At 36.2% G+C, this 19,547-nt stretch overlaps 2 pseudogenes across 2 annotated transcripts; both read right to left on the bottom strand.

Annotated features, from left to right (window-relative positions):
• Positions 1-1,184: 1,184 nt before the first annotated feature.
• On the bottom strand, positions 1,185-5,174 carry LOC143577532 (serine/threonine protein phosphatase 2A 57 kDa regulatory subunit B' kappa isoform-like; annotated as a pseudogene). Its single transcript, XR_013143127.1, has 4 exons — positions 5,132-5,174; positions 2,807-4,007; positions 2,109-2,157; positions 1,185-1,554 (listed from the first exon to the last, which is right to left on the bottom strand). The product of XR_013143127.1 is annotated as a serine/threonine protein phosphatase 2A 57 kDa regulatory subunit B' kappa isoform-like (transcript).
• Positions 5,175-9,365: 4,191 nt separating this feature from the next.
• LOC143577530 (palmitoyl-acyl carrier protein thioesterase, chloroplastic-like) lies at positions 9,366-18,842 on the bottom strand (annotated as a pseudogene). The gene is made up of 8 exons (XR_013143126.1): positions 18,688-18,842; positions 15,945-15,960; positions 11,898-12,299; positions 11,701-11,834; positions 11,510-11,623; positions 11,236-11,410; positions 11,090-11,158; positions 9,366-9,650 (listed from the first exon to the last, which is right to left on the bottom strand). The product of XR_013143126.1 is annotated as a palmitoyl-acyl carrier protein thioesterase, chloroplastic-like (transcript).
• Positions 18,843-19,547: the final 705 nt, after the last annotated feature.

The following is a 19,547-nucleotide window of genomic DNA, read 5'->3' as shown; positions in this document are numbered from 1 at the left end:
ACTTTCTTGAATTGCCACCGGTTTTTACTTGCTCCGCCGCTTTAAACCCAATGTTAAATGTTACGGGGGTTGAATTTGTGATAGACGAAATTTTTTCAGCCTTAGATATGCATGAAGTTGACCCAAACTTTTCAACAGAGACAAAAAATTATTTTAACTTGAATTTTAAATTTATGTATGACTTTTATTTAAATAAATATGGGTCAAACATACACATGCCTATGCCGGGGGGTCTTCATCAAGTTCAAGTGCTACTAGAGTACGAGATCCCATGATTAGCCTTATGAACACCGTTCGCAACGTAACGGCTAAAAAACAAAGGGGTAACACCCCTTCAAGCGAACTAGGAAGGTATAGTGCAAATGATTACTCTACTGATTTATCTGAAGAGGAATATGGCACTTTTGATGTTTTGGCTTGGTGGAAGGTAAAGGAAACCGAGTTTCCGATTCTTGCCACCATGGCCCGTGATTTACTAACCGTCCAAGCTTCTACGGTAGCTTCGGAATCCGCTTTTTCTCTTAGTGGCAGGGTAATATCGGTGAGAAGAACAAGACTAAATTCGGAGTCGGTGGAGATGTGCATTTGCTTAAAGGATCACTTGGACTCAATCGATCGTATTCAACACGTAACCACTCTCGAAGATGAAACACCACTTGATGTTCGAGTGCACGACGAACAAGAAGACATTTCTACAAGTAATTCCGAGGAAGAAGTCGCCGCTCAATAATTACGACGAACAAGAAGGCTTTTCTAGAAATAACATGTCACAACTTTATATTTATAAGTTTAATGTTTTGTTAGTTTGTTTTTGAAGATTTTAAAACATGTAACCTTTTTTTTTTAACTTCTTAAAGTAAATAAAATGAATTTTATGTTAATTGTTTTTTTTATTTTTCATGTTATACAAATACGAATCGTAGTTTAGAATCCAAATCGCAAACGAAAAACGAAAAAAAAAAAAATTTTTTACACTGTAACCGGTTGGAACCGGTTACAGTACAGGAACCGGTTTAGGAACCGGTTAGATAGGTTAGGGGTCCGAGGGTGGGAGAACCGGTTCGGTTCCCTAACCGGTTCGAGCCTGGAACCGGTTTAAAATGGGGTTTTGAATATGGGAACCGGTTAGGAATCGGTTCCGGTTCCTAGTCCCAAACCGTTTTGAACATCTCTAAACTACAGTACCACCACCAACATCAATCTTCTCCCATACATAAAACAAGAAGAAATCCAATGCAAAACCATACTAACAAGAGACAACACAAACCGAGGTTTCTTCCAAAACCGGAACTCTTCCAACGGCAGGCTGAAAACTAGCAATACTTTCAAGGCGCTCCCATATCAGCCGCCTCCTCTCGGCTACCACGGTTGACTTTGACTTGTTTTCCTCTGACTGCCCCTGGCATAATAGCACCAGTTCTTGATCCACATCATTCAACAATTTCACCATGTTTTGTGCAAGGTTAAGTACCGTGCGGCTCCAATGATTTTGTGAGTTTTGTTCTATTGACAAGTAGACGATAGGTATAATGGTGTGGCGGTTACACATTATAATCAATCAATCAATCAATCATACCCAGTAAAATCCCACCGACAGCAGAGCTATAGGTAGGGTCTGGGGTGGGTGGGATGTAGGCACACCGTACCTCTATCCAAAGGAATAAAGAGGTGGCTTCCAGAGAGACCCTCGGCTCTAAGAACATGTGTATGAAGCAAAAAAAGGAAATCAAAGTTTAACAGTTATATAAAAAACTACTACTAATTATAATAATATTAATAAAAAGGTCACAGTTTAACCGCAATATAAAAGCTAATAATAATAATAATAGAATATGTAAGGGAAAGACCATTATGGTATGTGACCTAAATAAGTTAAGTCTAAGCCCTAAGGTATTCAATTCTCTCTAAAAATCCTTAACTTTAAATCTACTTCTCCACGAATTCCTATCCTCAACCATGTCCTCGGAGAGGTTTAGGTCTATCAAATCATGCCTAATCCTCTCATCCCAAGTCAATTTCGGTCGTCCTCTACCCCTCCTCCCCTCTATAGTAATGTTTTCTACGGATCTAACATGATTCATCGTCTGTCTTCTCTTTACACATTATAAGATGGAGGATATGTTCATTGTTCCATAAGAAATGTGCTTGCTCAGCCACCTGCACATAAAGTTAGATATTTTAAAACAGGAGTCTTTGTATACAATCTTTCTCAAGTGGAAAAGGGTCAAATACAATATAATTAGCTAAAAAAGGTCAAAAACCACCCAAAATGTATTTTTGATACCTAATAAATAGGGGTAAATATTGACCGGAATGAAACATGTATGAATCTTGGATACTATTTAGTGAATAGTGATATATTTTTTTAATTAACCAAGTTTTAATATTTTCCAATAAAGTCACTCTTCATCTTTTTCTAACTATAAAAACCACTCAAAGTTTCACTATTGTTCCGTTGTGAAATTTTTTACAAGTGTTACAAAGATTTGAAACCAAGTGACTTAAATGGGATATATATGAAGCGCGGTTACTATTTAGTGACTACGTTTTCAAATTGACTTATATTGAACAATTATATTACTTGGTCATTATCTCCTACTTCAGTAAATTCAAAAAAAATAATCACTAATTAGTAGCCAAGATCCATTTAGGTCACCTTAACTTAAAAAATAACATTTATATAGAAATTCACAACAAAGTCGTTACTGGAACACGGAAGAAACTTGTTGCAGTTACCTAAAGGTGCAATACAAAATAAATAAAAAAATTGAAAAAAAAAACCCTACAGAAAACAAAACAAATATACCTGAAAATGGGTACTGCGAAGACAACAATTTAAACGCTGAAACAACGGAACCATAATTTTCTCAAACTCATCAGTATGAATCTTCTCAAGCAACTCTTCCAACTCACTCAAAAACATCAACTGCTTCTGACTACTCGTAACGGGCCAATATTTCAACAACTCCTTTATAACCGCACTCGAGAGCTTCGGTTCCTTCTCTATAAACTGAACCACACAATAAGTTAGTTGGTGATGATAAACCCCGACACACTTCAGTTTGTGCAGAGGAACAAGAGCCCTTAATAAAAACATCTTATGTTCATTCTTTAACGGCAACGCGAACCCACTAATCACACTCCCAAAAATCTCCAATAACTCTGCAATCCCGTTATGTTTTTCGGTTTCAACAACAAACCGGTATATATAATATTACTCACAACCATCCGAATAAAGGGTCTATGCACCATGAATTGACCATAAACGCAATGTAAAACCGATTTCAAACATTCTCGTTCTCGAGGGTCTTCAGTATCAAAAAGATCGAGTAACCGAAGTATGAACGAGTGGTCGATATACTGTTTGGCAATTTTTGGGTCAACAGAGGTTTGACTTAGAAATCTGAGTAATATTTCATATACAAGTTGTAGATGTGACCATGCAGGATCAAAAGATGGTTCATCGTCTTCTTTTTCACCACGAGGCGAATAAAATAACCGCTTTGGCGGGAAATCTCTAAAAAGATTGTTTCCACACATTTTACAAACTGCAAACATCGCGGGTTCACTAAGTTTTGGTGATTCGGATGACAAAAAGTCGATAATTTCTAATAAAGTTTGTCGCTTTATGTCTTTTTCAGTAGAATCTTGATCTTGATTTTGGAAATCATATAACTTTGAACAAAGATTTAGTTTGCTGATTAGAAGTCTTAGTTTATCTGAACTTTGGACATCTTTGAAAGGTGTATGGGGATCAATCATTTCGCCTCCTGAAATTATGGTTGTTGGGAAAATTGAGGATGACATTTGTTTGACCGTGTTTAAACGGCTTGAAATGGCATTGTAAGTACTGATGAAGCTGTTGTTTCCTGCATCAGTTGTGATGTTACTTGAAGAATTGGCTCCTTCAGTATCGGTTGTGTTGGATTTTGGTGATTTTCTTGGTATTTTTGCAAGAAATTGTTTGATCATTGTGGAGACAGTTGAATTTGAAGCCGATAATAAGCCTAAAACAAGCCCAAAGTGTTAATGTGACTGTTAAAATAATCAAGAAAGCATATCCTTTATTAAAAAGAAAGAGGCAGAATTTTTAGTTTTGAGGGTGAAAACAAAACTAAATATTAGGTTAGCGAAACATTTTGGGCAAATTTAATATTCTTCTATTAAAGGCGTTTTCAATACAGAACCAAATTTTAGTATAGAACAGCAAGTAGGACTGTTCAAAGAAACCAAAAACCAAACCGTATCCGTCACCGGAAAAAACCAAATCGGACTTTTAATTCGGTTTTTGGTTCAATTCCTAACTGTATCTGAATTGTGACTTCAGTTCAGTTATTTGTTCCACAAATCTTGCTTATTCAGATAACTAAACCGAATTCAATCAAATAAGCAGAATAATAACTGGCAAAAAAAAACCAAAAATTGGTTGAATTTGGTTCGGTTAGACGCATTTCTAAATTCTAATTCAGTTCGGTTTCCGGTTAGGGCCAAAAAAAATTCAAACTGAATAAACCGATAACCAAACCAATGAACACCCCTAACCACAAGTTATACGCTATGTTGTTACATAACTGTCTTGTGTATCACAGTTAAGGTAATATTTATAGTTGTTTATGCGGTTCTCCCTTTTATTAAACCATTAAGGGACAAAAATCAGCATATTGTTGCTTCTTGTTATAGGCAAAACATAAATGGAAAAAGAATATAAAACCTTGCAAGATTCAATTTGTTTTGGACAAAAGTTGTCAAGCAAAATAAGTTTTTTATATGCATATTGTCCAAAATGACTGTCAATTCTGTAAACCATATTTGTATTTTGCCATACTTGCAACTACCATGTTTAATCAAACAACAATTTCATCATGATCTAATCTCAAAATGGGCATAAAAATTGAAACTTTTCAAGAAAACCAATAATGATTGGGCCAAGTTGAAATTAAAGCTATATATAAGAAGTAAAGATCCAGATCTGTAACCTGGACAAAGATCTGTAAACACAGACCAACAAATCCCAGATTGTGAACAAAATGCTATAAAATTAAACAGTGAAGAAGCAAGAGATCTGTACATGTTAATAATAATAATAATAATAATAATAATAATAATAATAATAGAGAGAAGGAGAAAGTACCTGAAGTTTCAGGAGGAAAAATGGACATGGGTTTGTGATAGAAAGAGAAGAAGACATAACATGAGAGAGACAGAGACAAAGAGTTATGTTAATTTCTTTAAATTGAAGCCATAATAATAATATTAATATTAATGGAGGATTGTGTCTTCTGTTTGTGTATTAAGCATCCGAGAAATAGAAATAAATAGGTTTTTCATCTCATCTCATCTACCTTGGAAATATTATTATTGCTGCTGTTGTTTTGATTTTGATCTTGGTTTTTTAGCTTGAAATTACCAACTTTTAGCAAAATAATCTAGGGTTAAAAATGAAAAATGGGCAAAAAAAATTAAGATTTTATGTTAAACCCCTAATATAAGAACTTTGATTCAATTTTATTGCATTTAGCCTAAATTACAAGCAAATTTAGATGAAAAAGTATTGCTTTGAACTAGAATGTTGTATGTTTGGTACAATTGGTTAATCGTTTAATTTGTGTGGTTCTCAACTTCTCATGCTTGAGGGGATTCTTAAGAGCATTTTTATTGTGTTGATTTGTGGTTTTTCATCTGGCGTTGAAAGACGGTGATGGGAACAAATGTTGTGTTCCGAGTTCATTTAACTCAGAAAAGGAACTAACGTTGTGTTCCCGAGTTCTTTTCCTTTTCTGTTCCTTTCAGTTTCTTCCAAATTGGAAGGAAAGTTATTCATTCCATTTTACTCTTTAAAACACACTACTTTCTTTCCTCTCATTTCCTTTCTCCTGTTATGTGAATCTCTAGAACACACCAAAATTATCTTTCTTTCCATAAAAAAACTCAGAAACACACTTTATCAATTTTTTTCCCTTCCTTTCCTTTCTTCCCATAAGTGAAACTCGGGAACACATGTTACGACACCAGTGATATACAGTGGTTTGACAAGAGTGTGTAGGTCACCAGTAGTGATGCTTTGATGAAAGAATGAAAAGGAAAGGAAAAGAAAAGAAAAGAAAATAGTAGAATGGAAAGGAAAAATTTTCTTTTCCTTTCATTTCCATTCTTTCATCAAAGCATCACTACTGATGACCTACACACTCTTGTCAAACCACTGTATATCACTGGTGTCGTAACATGTGTTCCCGAGTTTCACTTATGGGAAGAAAGGAAAGGAAGGGAAAAAATTGATAAAGTGTGTTTCTGAGTTTTTTTATGGAAAGAAAGATAATTTTGGTGTGTTCTAGAGATTCACATAACAGGAGAAAGGAAATGAGAGGAAAGAAAGTAGTGTGTTTTAAAGAGTAAAATGGAATGAATAACTTTCCTTCCAATTTGGAAGAAACTGAAAGGAACAGAAAAGGAAAAGAACTCGGGAACACAACGTTAGTTCCTTTTCTGAGTTAAATGAACTCGGAACACAACATTTGTTCCCATCACCGTCTTTCAACGCCAGATGAAAAACCACAAATCAACACAATAAAAATGCTCTTAAGAATCCCCTCAAGCATGAGAAGTTGAGAACCACACAAATTAAACGATTAACCAATTGTACCAAACATACAACATTCTAGTTCAAAGCAATACTTTTTCATCTAAATTTGCTTGTAATTTAGGCTAAATGCAATAAAATTGAATCAAAGTTCTTATATTAGGGGTTCCATTCTACTATTTTCTTTTCTTTTCTTTTCTTTTCCTTTCCTTTCCACTTTACTTTTCTTTTAATTTGGAAAGAAACACTTTTCTTCCATTTTACTCTTTAAACATCTTCTTTTCATTTCCTTTCTTTCCTTTAATGAATCTTTGTAACACTTTTTTTTGTTATTTCCTTCCAACAAAAAAACTCAGGAACACATTTTTTTGTTCTTTCCATTACTTTCCTTTCCTTTCTTCATTTAAATGAAACTCAGGAACACAATGTGAGAGAAACAGAGGGGGTCGAGAGATGAGGAGAATTTTAAGGGACTGGGGTTCAGTAGCTTAGTAACCTGTCAAATCTTTTTTTGGAACAATAACATAAGGTTATTTGAGAGAGATGAAAGTCATCGAGTTAAACGGGCGGTTCACACCAAGTTGTTTTTTCATTTTTCTTTTTCTGTTTAATCTACCAATTTGATTACTTTTCCATGAACCGATTAAATACCACGTATCAGTTCCTCATTAATTGGTACTCCTCCATGAATTTTGGTACTTCTTTCGATGTGTCGGACCAGAAACGAGAAGTTAACCAAAATTAGTTACATGGCTAGGATAGTGCAAGCCACACGTTTGGCCGAGGCTCATAATTTGCGGGAACCAAAATTTTTATATATTAAAAAAGTAATATATAAAATATGTATGGATCTTAATTATCATAAATACAGTGAACCCAAAACCCTTTTTTTTAGCTCGACCAAAGTATAGAATTTCTTGAGACCGATCTTGATTAGTTAGACCAACCAACCGTCATTGGTTACACTAGACTCTAAATATAAAAAGAGTGATATAATATAACAATCTGGTTTGAATAATAACTTTAAAAAACAAATACATTTTTTAATATGTTGTCTACAAAAATGAAAGTAGTAAATGATTGAGTGGGGGTATCTCTCATATACAAATGCATGTGAGGTTATGTACTTTTTTCCTAATTTTGAAAGCAAGTCACTTGGTGGATAATGTCTCCCATGTGAATTTTATTGTTGGTTCAAATAAAGAAAGAAACCAACAATTTAATATTCGGTTCTCAACGTCTATCCATTCAATTTAATGTCAAAACAAGTTCCTACTATAATCATCTCTTTTGGTACCCGAAAATCAGTTAAGTGTTACAAGTCGTTTTTTTTACAATTTTACATAACTTAATTAGTAAAATATATAAAAATTATTTTCTTCATACTATTCACTCATGGCCGAAACAAATCGTCAAAAACCGAGACTCTAAATTGGGCATCACAATGGCTAAAACGTTAAAACCTGCCACATTACCTTAAGAAATGAGTAAAATCACCTTTTTTTTAAGTAAATAGAAAAAGACATAACTTTATAAAAAAAGTTGAAACAATAGTTAATTCCAGTTAAAACTTATGAAACTAGATAAAAGCCAACAATTGTGAATTTTTCTTCTTTTTTCATTTTGTTTATCCAACCATTTAAATTGTCCAAATTATGTCTATTATGCGCTTTCATTCATCTTAAGCATTAATATGCATTAAGTATATTTTAGACAACAAACTCACACGCTCATTAGTTTTACTTTAAAATCAACATATTTGTCCTACACATACTCAAACCTTCACTACTTTGAAAGGAAACATCATTATGTGAACTCCTAAATACTATTGGGCTAGAAGTCTACGTATTTGTTTTTTTTTTCAAATTGCAAATATAACTCTACTCATAAATAATTACATCTTTTTTTATGATGGAATTTGAAAAGTTAAACCCTCAATCCTTGAAAAGACAAAGTCTTATCTAACATCTTAATATTGTTGGGTCAAAAGTCCTTTGGTAACTATGTATGTATTTGATCATCATTCTAATCAGACCTTGATTTGCATTAACTAAAGGCCCAAATCTACATTTTTTTTGCATAGTCTGTGTGATTGATCAGCAAACTATGCTTTTATCCTAAATTCTTTCTCAAGATCAAAAGCTATGAAAATCTCTCTTGTGATCTCAATTATGAATCCACTTGGTTTGCAATGTGAATGAACTTAAATTCTAATCAGAGTTACTCTCCTACACTGCAACAAGTATTGCTTGCATCACAACAAAGTATCTTTTTAAACTCAGTGCACTCTCCTACACTGCTAGTAGTTATGTCTGCCTTGTAACTCGTTATTCATACACTGCAACAAATAAATATTATGCCTACACCGCAACAAGTTGTCGTCTTAACTTCGATACACTCTCTTACGTTATGACTAGTTATGCCTACACTACAACTATAACATAAATAGTGAATAATAAATGAGTCAATCCGTTTTAGAACTTTCTAACAACTGAAGTTTGCGTTTGCTTAATCTTTGAATATTCAAACTCGAGTCATTTACACCCCTAAATCTAATAGCACCAATTTTCCCTCAGGGGGAACAAAACAATTGGAAAATAAATAAACACAAAAGAGAAAAAAAAACATGCAAGTATATGTATATATTTATATATACACGCACATATATACATCCATGTGAGTGACATGCCTAGACATTACATGTTATTTTGAGGATTCTTTTACATACATTCAAATGAGGCAAAAGGACAATAACATCAAAAATGTTATTAGATATTTTGTGAGTGATTTAGATATTCTGTGAGTGATCAATATTCCTAATTCTTTCACCATATTTTGGCCGCCACTGGCTCCTTCCCTTAACAACCTCACCACCAGGAGCCCCATCTGAACCGCCCGCAAATAAGAGCACATGTTGGCAATCAACCTGGCTGGAATCACCTATTCCACCATTGTCACCGCCACCACCTAATACTGCAGTCAGTGATTTCAGCACACTATCCTTTCTACATTCTTTGCGGTACTCAAGAGTAATGCTAGCAAGCTCATATTTCTCCACAACTTGTGGAGCACTCTGTGATGTTAACCATGAATATTAAAATTAGATGGACACGATACCATGATTGTAAACTGAAGCAAGTCAGCCGGTTTGAGATTTACACGATTCGGTTTTGGCGGCTTAACAGTCTGACGAAGTCTGGAACTTGGAACCCGTCGTGTAAACCTAACGGTCCTAGCCATCTGTTTCACTTCTTTATTTATTTATTTATTTTTCACCTTTGAACAATGCAGTTATTTACACGTTACTGGGGTGTAAACGAGCCAAGCCGCTCGAGATTGGCTTTCTAAAAGCTCGAATCGAGCCACACTTAAACGATCCTGAGCCCTAGCTCGAGCCTAAAAATAAGTTTGTTTAATAAACAAGCCCGGACCCGCGCCCAAGCGTCACTTATCGAGCTCAAGCTAGCACGCGAGCCTAATAGAGCCTATTATTTATATAGTTTTTATTTAATATACATTATCCAATAATTATTATTATGTAACAAAATATTATTATGTAACAAAATTATGATAAAAATAACCAAAAATTGAATTACGTATAATTAATAAATATAGAATTTAGTTATACCTAATTAATATTTATGTGTTTTTTCTAATTATTATTTATTTATTTATATGAAATTATACTTATAAATTAATTAAGAATTAATAAACAAACCAAGCTCAAGTTCGAAGAATTCTCACGAGCCAAGCTCGAGCGCTTAAAGTTAAACGAGCCGATTGCAAGCCTAGTCGAGTTTGGGCTTAGCTTGGCTCGTTTACACCTGTGATATGTACTATATTCATAAGGATCTTTACCATTTATTACTTTTTAATAGAAATTAACCATTTTGAAAAAGATTAGTTAAGTTAAACTGTCAAAACTGAACTGTTAAATCGCTAAACCGTCTGTTTTGGTTTGTAGTTTCAAACGGCCCAGTCCAATGAATTTCATCAAAATTGATTGAATCATTTTTCTTTCTTTTCTTTAATAATGCAAGCTATAATTCGTATAAGACTCTAACATACCTTCCTTAAATAATGCGAGATTATTTTTATATAATCTCTCACATTCAGCATATTGTTCAGGGTTATTATCCACTGGGTAATTGTTTAGGCATAAATATCTAATATAGTCTTGGTAAGATCTCGCTATAGTTCTGATCTTCCCTTCCCAAGTCTCAATTTCTTTCTTTTTTTTGAGATTGGCCGGCTTATTTTTATTTAAGTATTTATCGAGCATATTGCTGGGAATGATACGGGGAATGCTTCCACAATTATCTTGCAATTCTCATACTCTCTATTAGTGTTATAGTAGTGTATAAAGTTGTTTCTAACATGAACAACCCTAAATTTGTTACGTTATATCTTACGGCTCTCGGCATGATATATGGGTGTATATGCACACATTTAAGTTGTCAATAATAACACTGGTGACTGTACTCATGTAGCAGTATGGAGAAGATGCTTTACCTCAAGGATCCAGCCAATATACTTGACATTGTTAACATGTTGGTTGACTTCCAAATCACTCCATCTTGGCTGCATGAACAATAATAAAACATATCAATACGGGCTAGACCATCGATGTACGTATAAAAAGACTAAGGTTGGCTTACGGTCAAACCATCCGAACATAGTCAGTCAGCTGTGGTTTCTTCAAGTTTAGGTAATTTTATGGAATCATCCTCCACAACCGGAGGTGCATCTACAAAGAACTGCCCTATTTCACCTCGGACTTCATCCGGGAGTTTTGATAACTTCCTTGTCTCTTTATTCATCATAACCCAGTTACTGCAAATATATTATAGCAATAAAAAATTGTCTTAAAAATTTATAATCAGCGTATAGGAAATCAAACAAGATTATATAAAACTTTTTATAAGTTATAACCTTGAAGCTCTAGTTAAAATCTCGCCTGATTTACAATCACGAAGCAGCCAATCACGACGCATACCGTTTTTCCCACTTTGGGCTACCCAAGTATCTAATTGAACAACATCACCCCTGCAATAGATAATGTCAAAAAAAGGATATTAACTGGTCAAAGTCATAATTAAACAAAGCAGGTTCATAAATCTCACCAAGTTGGATAACGGTCAACTATCACATGCATCTTTGTCACGACCCAAATTAGATTCTTCTTACACATCTCTGGTGTTGAACCAAATCCATCACTAAGCAGACCGACAGATTTTACATGATTAAGAGCAGCTTCCTAGTAAATCATTCACTGATTAAAAATAAAACTATGGAATCTATTATAATGAAAGTAAAATACCTGTAAATGATTCATTAGTGTTTCTATCGACGCAGTTCGATCAGCCCCTATTTCATATGACCTAATAAAGAAGTTTTGGCGGAACACAAGGCTATCTTGCACAATTCAACCTAACCCAAAAGGATCCATATCAGCGACCATATCGGGTCGTTTGGTCTTCCATTCCAGCATCATCCATTGCTTCTCTGCAGCCAAGAAGATTGTTGTGATTGCAGCAAGAAGCATGCTCCAGTCAGGCAGCTGGTTGATAAAGGTCCTTGGAGCGTGCGTCGTAGAATAATCCTCAGTTTTAAACCCGTTAATAACACGCGATTTACTCCCGTTCACCTCAGCAGGAGCCTGCGCATTAGCCTTAACTTGCATGCCACCAGAATTAACAGACCTTGTCTTGATCCCACACACGTGTTGGAAAATTTGAAGTGTTAACATACAAGTTGGTATGTTTTCATTGTCCCACATTGGTGGTGTAAAAGAAAGTTGAGTGGTTTATAAGGAATTAACCTTCATGGGTTCACAAAGTGTTGTGTGAGTTGAGAAATGGGCTAACTCCACACGCGCGCCGAGCCGAGCCGCGAGCTCGCGTTTGAGGCGCACGACGATGTCGCGTTTGAGGCGCACGTACGCATCGTCGCTAAGGAGCTTTTATTTTTAGCCAGGGTCTGGTCAAGTGTGTTAAACTTGTGTATCAGATAAAGATCAAATGAGATAAATGTGAGTCTGAATTCGAAACTGGTGGGGGTTATCAGATTATCTGTTATCTTCTCATTCAAACTCGTTACAGATAACAACATCAGTTTCAGTTCGAATTAGAGGAATATCTCTATATCAGTTTATCTCGTTTTAAATCTTGAATCAAAGGCTATAAATATAGGTTTCTGTTTCTCATTCAACACACACCAACACATACGAATTCTCTCTGCTTTCTGCCTTCAATTCGTTCTTCTTTCCAGCTTCGCGTTTTCTGGTTTCTATTGCTGTTAGAATACCAGATCAGTTCTGCATTAAATCCTGGGAGTTTACGCTGTCGCTTACAGCAATACAAGCGCGTAAAATCCTTTAAGGACAGGAGTCATCCGTGCAGTTCAAATCGTCTTTGAAGTTTCAAGATCACCAGGTTGGTTTTAATTTTACTTGTCGTTTAATACGTCAGAAAACGGGACAGTCTTCTTCTACCTTTCTTTAATTAGTTTTGATAACGTTGTATCAAACTGATTAGGTTCATAACTCGGTAAAGTAATTTTTCAACATTCTTAAAGGATTTTATTCTGTGTTTTAATCACCAGAAATATGGACGCTGAACTACCAACAGCTAATCTGAGATTCATGAACCAAGAGTTTGTCAAGCTGGACAGATTCGATGGACAGAACTATACCCGGTGGGCGGACAAGGTTAAGTTCATGCTCGTTGTGCTGAAACTCTACTATATCCTTGATCCTAACTTGCCTGAAATTCCTGAAGACCCTCCTCTTGAGGCTGGAGAGGTACCGAATCAAGATCTGGCTAAGCAAAGAATTATCCGTAAGGAAACTGAAGATCTTTGTCTTGGTCACATCAAGAATTCCCTTTCTGATAGTCTCTATGATTTGTACGCGCCGGTAACAAATGCTAGAGAACTGTGGAAAGCTTTGGAAGATAAGTACAAGGCACATGAGGAAGGTACTAACAAATACCTTATTTCCAAGTACTTAGATTTCCAAATGGTCGATGACAAGTCAATCTTGGAGCAAGTGCATGAGCTCCAAGTTCTTGTTAACAAATTGACTGCGCTTTCTATCCTGCTACCAGAAATCTTCCAAGTAGGGGTGATTATTGCTAAACTGCCACCTAACTGGAAAGATTTCTCAAAGAGAATGATGCACAAATCTGAGGACTACTCTTTGGATGAACTGTTAAAGCACCTCCGAATTGAGGAGGAGACACGCAACAGGGACAAAAGAAGTAAAGTCGGATCGAGTGTGAATCATGTGGCAGGAGGATCTGGGCAAAAGGGAAAGTGGGCATCAAAAAATAAGAAGTTTGTTGCACCAAAGAAAAGAGAATTCAAGAAGCCTAATCAGAATAATAACCATCAACCAAAGAGGTCTGGAAAATGTCATGTTTGTGGAGAAACCGGGCATTATGCACGAGAGTGCTCTCAGAGGAAATCTGGGCAGACGATTGGTTCTACAAGCAATGTTGAGGTTGAGAAAATCACCAATCTAATAGCCAATGTGGGTATTGGAAACGTTAACATGCTTTCTCGACGTACTCGCGTGATTGCATGTAGAGGGTGGTTTCTGGATTCTGGAGCCACTGTTCATGTTTGTGGGAATCGACACTCGTTTCTCACGTATGGTCCTGTTCCTGAAGGAACAGTGGTGGTGTGTGCTGATGGTCATCATGTGAAGGTTCTTGGTAGAGGCACGGTGCGACTAAACTTTAGAGATGGTCAATCGGTTACTCTTCAGGACGTGTTGCATGTTCCGGGTGTTACCAAAGGTCTTGTTTCTGCTGATAAGTTTGATCGAAATGGTTACAAGCTGGTTCTCCAAAATCTTCGTGTGAATTTTTCTCTGAATAACATCTATGTGGGTCAAGCAAGGAACACGAGTGGAATGTATCGTCTTGACCTAACTGGAGATGGAATTACTGAAGAAGATTCGGATGAAAGTGACATTTCTGCGATTGATGGCTTTGGGAATGAAATTGATAGTGATAGTGGAAATAGTGACAGTAGTGACTATGGTAGTGATAGTACTAGTGTTGGTCAATGCAATGTAATTGGTTTTGAATTGAATGAAATTATGTCTTCTGATTATATCGCTTGTTCAATTTCTTTATGGCATAAACGCTTAGCTCATACAAATGTTAAAAACATTGGAAAAATGCAAACTAAAGGTTTACTCAAATTAAAAGATAAAGATTTTGAAAAATGCGAAACTTGTGTGAAATCAAAATTTACAAAGAAACCTTTTCCAAGTGTCCATAAACGCAATACATCACTACTAGAACTAATTCATTCAGATATTTGTGAACTGAATGGAGTTCTTACCCGTGGGGGTAAGAGATACTTTATCACTTTCTGCGATGACTATAGCCGATACTTATATGTTTATTTATTGCATACAAAAGACGAAGCTTTTGATGCATTTAAAATATATAAAGCCGAGGTTGAAAACCAACGAGAGAAACGCATTAAAATTCTTCGCTCGGACAGAGGCGGAGAATACTTTAACCGAAAATTCGATGCATTCTGTGAAGAGGAAGGCATCATACATGAGAGAACTGCACCATATACCCCCCAACAGAATGGTTTGGCTGAGAGAAAGAACCGAACCTTGGTAGAAATGGTTAACTGTATGTTAAATCAATCGGGTCTACCACTAAATATGTGGGGGGAAGCTTTGTTAACCGCATGTTATGTTCACAATAGGATCACTAGTCGTGTGATACCCACTAGTCCATATGAGTTGTGGAAAGGAAGAAAACCTAACCTAGAGCATCTGAGGGTTTGGGGGTGTTTGGCGTATTATCGCGTACCTGATCCTAAGACAATGAAACTAGGAGAGCGAGCTTTCAAGAGTATATTCATTGGATATGCTCCGCATAGCAAGTCATACCGACTTTTGGATGACGAATCAGGTACTGCTGTAGAATCTAGAGATGTGGAATTTTTTGAGGACAAGTTTTCTAGAGATGATGAAAACTCTAACCCCACCACAGCTTCTAGTACTTCTAGAAAAATCGTTCAACCTTCACCGATAGTTGAAGAACCTAGAAGAAGTACTAGAGCTAGAAAAGAGAAAAGTTATGGAGATGATTTCTTTTCTTACCTGGTTGAGGGAACTCAAAAGAAAGTGACTAGAGAGGTCATTTTCACTGTAAATTTGAATGATGATCCTAAAACTTTCAGCGAAGCAATGTCATCAAGAGATGCTCCTTTGTGGAAGGAAGCTGTTAATGATGAAATGGATTCCATAATGGGGAATGGAACTTGGGAGTTAGCTGATTTACCCAAGGGAAAGAAACCTATTGGATCCAAATGGATTTTCAAGAGGAAATATCATCCAGATGGATCCATCTCTGCCTATAAAGCGAGATTAGTCGCTAAAGGGTATAGGCAGAGAGAAGGAATCGATTATTTTGATACCTATGCACCTGTGGCTAGAATCAGTTCTATTAGAACTCTAATAGCGGTGTCTGCTTTGAAAGGACTGTACATCCATCAAATGGATGTGAAGACAGCATTTCTAAATGGGTATCTAAATGAGGAAATTTATTTGGAGCAACCAGAGGGATTTGTGATTCCTGGACAAGAGAACAAAGTTTGTAGACTTATTAAATCTTTGTATGGTTTGAAACAGGCTCCTAAACAGTGGCATGAGAGATTTGATACCACTGTGACGACTTTCGGGTTTCGACATAATAGTGCTGATAGATGCATTTACACTAAATGTGAATCCTGTTATACAATCGTGATTTGTCTTTATGTTGATGATATGTTGATCATTAGCACTCACCTTGAAGGTATCACTGAAACTAAGAAATATTTATCCTCGAACTTTAAGATGAAAGATCTAGGAGAAGTTGATACTATTCTTGGGATCAAGGTGAAGAGAACTGAAGGTCAGATTTCTCTAAGTCAATCTCATTACATAGAGAAAATTCTGACTAAGTTTCAACACTTGAACATCAAAGAGTCTAACACCCCTTTTGATCCAAGTGTGAAACTTAAGGTAAACTCTGGGAGAGCAATGGCTAAATTAGAGTATGCGAGTGCCATTGGAAGTATGATGTATGCAACGCATTGCACTCGACCTGACATTGCTTATGCTGTAAGCAAACTAAGTCAGTATACCCACAATCCAGGAACAGAACACTGGAAGGCAGTAGTTAGAGTACTTGGATACCTTAAAAGGACCAGTAACTTAGAACTAACATACTCTGTTTCTTCCAGAATACTCGAAGGTTATTCTGATGCTAGCTGGATTGATCAAACCGATGATTCTAAATCTACAAGTGGGTGGATTTATACTCTAGCAGGAGGAGCAATTTCTTGGGGAAGCAAGAAACAAACGTGTATTGCTCACTCAACTATGGAAGCTGAGTTCATAGCTCTAGCTGCTGCTGGTAAGGAAGCAGAATGGATTATTGATCTGCTTAGTGACATCCATCTGTGGGATGTTCCAATGCCGTCTATTCCCATGTATTGTGATAGTGAGGCCACACTATCTAAAGTATACAACGCAGTGTATAATGGGAAGTCAAGACACATAGGTCTTCGGCACAATTATGTGAGACAACTGATTGAAAATGGTACCATCAAGGTTGTCTATGTCAAGACAAGTAGGAACTTGGCTGATCCGTTCACCAAACCTCTGACGAGAGATTTGGTTGTGAATACCGCGAGAAACATGGGTCTAAAACCACAATAGAATCGTTAGTGATGGAAACCCAACTTGAACTTAGTGCTCCTATTTCTCAAGTTTAATGGGTAATAACGAAATCATTTAACGATAGAAGGTACTATCGATTTTGATAGATCCATGTGAGGTATGATAGTACGACGTTGCCGAGAACTAGGGTGAGCTAAAGCTCTTAACAAAGTATTAGAGGCATCCAAGCAACGTGGATGATGTAAAACTTTGCCTATATGATCTAAGGGTGGTGCCGCTTCAAATGAAGATTAGTGGTTTATCTTCTAGAGGGTCATGAAAAGGATTTATAGCGCACGGCCATATTCGCGCTCAGTGAGAACGCAAAGTTGGCGGGTGATGTGTGGGGGTAAACCGAAGGGGGTCATCAGGTTAATGGTTTAATTCCATAGGACACCATCTAATCTGTCTCTTCTTGTTTATCAACTTAAACTGGGTTTAATCTCCGTGATACCTAGTAACATCTTCTGTCCGAGTGAAAGAAAACATTCCAACTTGGTGGGGGATTGTTGGAAAATTTGAAGTGTTAACATACAAGTTGGTATGTTTTCATTGTCCCACATTGGTGGTGTAAAAGAAAGTTGAGTGGTTTATAAGGAATTAACCTTCATGGGTTCACAAAGTGTTGTGTGAGTTGAGAAATGGGCTAAGTCCACACGCGCGCCGAGCCGAGCCGAGCCGCGAGCTCGCGAATGGGCGCGTTTGAGGCGCGAATGGGCGCGTTTGAGGCGCACTTTGCACTTCGCACGTACGCATCGTCGCTAGGAGCTTTTATTTTTAGCCAGGGTCTGGTCAAGTGTGTTAAACTTGTGTATCAGATAAAGATCAAATGAGATAAATGTGAGTCTGAATTCGAAACTGGTGGGGGTTATCAGATTATCTGTTATCTTCTCATTCAAACTCGTTACAGATAACAACATCAGTTTCAGTTCGAATTAGAGGAATATCTCTATATCAGTTTATCTCGTTTTAAATCTTGAATCAAAGGCTATAAATATAGGTTTCTGTTTCTCATTCAACACACACCAACACATACGAATTCTCTCTGCTTTCTGCCTTCAATTCGTTCTTCTTTCCAGCTTCGCGTTTTCTGGTTTCTATTGCTGTTAGAATACCAGATCAGTTCTGCATTAAATCCTGGGAGTTTACGCTGTCGCTTACAGCAATACAAGCGCGTAAAATCCTTTAAGGACAGGAGTCATCCGTGCAGTTCAAATCGTCTTTGAAGTTTCAAGATCACCAGGTTGGTTTTAATTTTACTTGTCGTTTAATACGTCAGAAAACGGGACAGTCTTCTTCTACCTTTCTTTAATTAGTTTTGATAACGTTGTATCAAACTGATTAGGTTCATAACTCGGTAAAGTAATTTTTCAACAACACGTCAAGCTTATCAGATGCGTTGGCCCCAAAGTGAGGCTTCGGGGAAGAAAGCGGAAACAGTGATGTGGTAGCACTCATAGCAACCATGATTATAATAATATTTGAATGTTTAATTCAGTTGAATGCTGATGTTTCCAGAAATGATTTACTATATATATCACTGCATGAAAACAGAGAGAGTAGATGAGAAACTTTCATAGGGATTGAGTTTTTCAGTAAGTTAAAAAAGTGTTTGGCAATTACAAAAGTCAGTGTTTATTTTAATATTTTGATAAAGTTAAAAAGCTGTAGTTGTTTTCGAACTGAATCCCAAACGAACGATAAAGAAAAATGAATTAAACATTAAACGAAAGTATAAGGAGGATGAGGTTAACGTGTAAATAAGTGAGGTGTATCATATGAACAACGTGTTCAACAAACCTACCTATGATAATTCATTCATTGATAAAATAAATAGCACGCAACAAACAAAGAAAGAAACCGAAAGGAAAAAACAGAATCGTTTTCCCGTCTCTACAACAAACACCGATACAAAATAAGCAATGAAACTGCTACATGTTGCAATCAGTCAAGGTGATTATTATGAATTAAAACACAACAACAGCATCAAGTAAACCTAATTATCAGTAATTAAGATAAAAAACTGAATCAATCATAACCTAACGTAACATGTTCAAATATGTACCTGTTACTTGAAAGAATAAGTGAAGAAAGAATTGGTGTACGTATGCAATGGATCTGTAATGAAGAGAATAATGGTTAATGTAGGGTTTGGGATTACGGAGAATGAATAATAATATGAATGAATATGAGATGGTTTGTTTTTGGTAGTAGTAGTAGTACTAGTGGGGATTG

The sequence above is a fragment of the Bidens hawaiensis genome, unplaced genomic scaffold (genome assembly GCF_021521415.1).
Source record: "Bidens hawaiensis isolate Kalapana, Puna unplaced genomic scaffold, B.hawaiensis_p1.1 tig00028728_1, whole genome shotgun sequence".
NCBI lineage: Eukaryota > Viridiplantae > Streptophyta > Magnoliopsida > Asterales > Asteraceae > Bidens > Bidens hawaiensis.
Note: the sequence above shows the minus strand (reverse complement) of the source record. Positions and strands in the feature narration are given on the sequence as shown.